We start from the raw sequence: 2,604 nt of genomic DNA, 5'->3' as shown, positions 1-2,604 counted from the left end.
AACAGCAAAAACTGAAAATTGCAGTCATAGGTTCTTTTGTTTTTTATTCTCATCATATTTAGTAGATAACGATTATAACGGATACAAGTTTTATCCCTATAAAAGAATTGTTTGCCCTAGACTCGATTATTACCGGAACATGGACGTAAATCAATCAATCAATCAATCAATCAATCAATCAATTTATCAATCAATCAATCGAATTTTCTTTCCGAATCTCTCGAAAGGCATGTTCTAAGTTGTTAAACGTGCTCTGTGTCATTATCATTAGGCAAGATCTATTCATTTGAGGTAGATTGGCGTTTCTTTGACACTCAGTAATATTATTTTCGGCACATCGCTGATGTTCTTTGCCTTCTTTGGTGCGACTTTCTATGATGCTCTGTGATATGCGCAGAACTTTACGGAATTCTATATAGTGTGGGGTTCCTCTTGCGATTTCATTTTAGGTTCAGAGGCTGACTCTCATTTGCTCCCTAGAACTATCATTTGCTATCGCAATGTATGACTCACGATAATTTGCTTTATTCGAAAACTCAGCATTTTGTTTTCATCGGATTGTGGTTTGTATTTGAATAGTGGCACTAAGTTTGCTTTCATCTTTCGCTTTGATTATAATGTTGTGCTTTTTATCATCAAAGACAGGGTAACTGTACAGGCATCGAAATACATCTTCTTCTTTTTTTATAAAAACGATTTCGTTATAACTTATCACAAAAAACTTGCACTGAGAACAGTTAAGCAACTTTAATATATTTAAGTTCTGACAAATAACTGACGGAACTTAAAAAAGAGCACTCGCGTGGATTTTAATAGGAACATTCATAACTAGATCATCATCCACATTGCAGAAAAGTTCTTTTCAATGAAACGCCTCGGGAAGATACTGCTTTCCCAATATTCTCTTAGATGTACATTGAACTACATGTACAAGTCAACATCATGTTAATTTTCTTTCAAATCACGTTTCACTTTCTTGGATACATAACTAAATATTATGGACAACGGCATTTGGTACTCATGAACGTTTAAGATTACAAATGGAAGGAGGATGGACGACACATCACTTATAATTATTACGAATTACTTAAGATTAAAGAAAGAACATGTTGATACCTAAAGAGTCATCAGTAGAGACAGTCTTAGTTCCTCATCGTTTCGTCGATTATATAACCGGTGATTGATTCATAAATGCGGAAAACAGGCTTTAATCAAAGTACTGAAAGTCCTAAAAGTATATATTATTTTTGGAAAGGGGAACAAAATAAAGACGAAGTTCCCATCATATTGTACAGGCGAATTAACTGTTAATTTTGTTATAAATCATAGTTTTATGTAAAAGTTTACCACTGTGAAGTTATTCTTCTTATGTGTACAGTATATCTTTATATGCATGTCAGCAGAGGGGTACCAAGTGTCCTCTAGAATATATTATTTTAGACTTTTTATATAATTCATTTGCATAGGAGTTGCTTCCCTCTGTCCATATTTCAAACGTTAAAAACTGAAATTGGCAACTTTCAACCATGAAATAGATTATGCACAGATTGTGTTCATCTTTGAACTTTGCCTTTGTTGTTGAATAAGATATCAACCAAGTTTCATTAGAATCTGGCCTTATCTGACAAAGTTAATTGTCAATAACCATTGACCAATCAGAGCACAGTATGCTAATTAATTATGCATGGCTTTCACTCAAATTTGAACTTATCATCGAAGTTTGTATATTGATCAATATAATTATATTCAAGCAAATTATCTTGTAAAATGTGGACATTGACCAGGGGATGCATGCATTTTTATACGCGTGAATTATGTTCAAGTTTCAATTTTGTATCAGTCTGTGTATATTGTTTATACACAAACCCAAGTTTCATTAAAACTGAACAATATTTAAGGATATTACCTTGCTGAAACCAAATTGTGGACAGACAAGTGGATGACTGCTTTCCATACAATGTACCTTTACAAGTCTGTCAAAATATTTGAAAAGCTTTTAAAAACAGTTTCACATATTCACTGCAGTGAAAAGGTCTCTACTTATGAAAAATGGAATTATTTTGCATCAGTGTTCTTAGGAACAAATAAGATAAAAAGCACTCTAATACAATATAATACATTGTTGTATGTTTCAATATTGAATAAGATAACCAAAATATAATAGAGTTACACTATTTTCCCTCTATTTCCATTGCATAAATTCTTCACAAAAAGAAATGTATAGCATATGTTCAGCTTTATCGTTGTCGTCATAGGCTAGCATTTGAAATAAGATGCACATATCAATTTCAAATATATTTTAAAAGAGTACTGCAAATGTACCATCTAGAGCACATACTATGTTATTACAGTTGTCATTATTGTTGGTTTTGATACCATTGTGCAAAAAAATGTTGACAAGACTTATTGAAAGTTGAGGTTGCACGTGTATTTGTTTGTAGTGCATGATTTGATGTTCAGAATGATGGAACAAGTTTTTAACATTTTGTTTGAATACTTGGTTAAGAAAGCACTGACAATTACCCTGTCACATGTACAGGTTGTGTAGCTGTAGCCTTCACCTTGAATGTATGAACTTGACCTTAAAACTTTCTTGAACAATTG

Source organism: Mizuhopecten yessoensis, unplaced genomic scaffold (assembly GCF_002113885.1).
Source record: "Mizuhopecten yessoensis strain PY_sf001 unplaced genomic scaffold, ASM211388v2 scaffold2329, whole genome shotgun sequence".
NCBI classification, from domain to species: Eukaryota; Metazoa; Mollusca; class Bivalvia; order Pectinida; family Pectinidae; genus Mizuhopecten; species Mizuhopecten yessoensis.
This window is presented reverse-complemented; position numbering follows the sequence as displayed.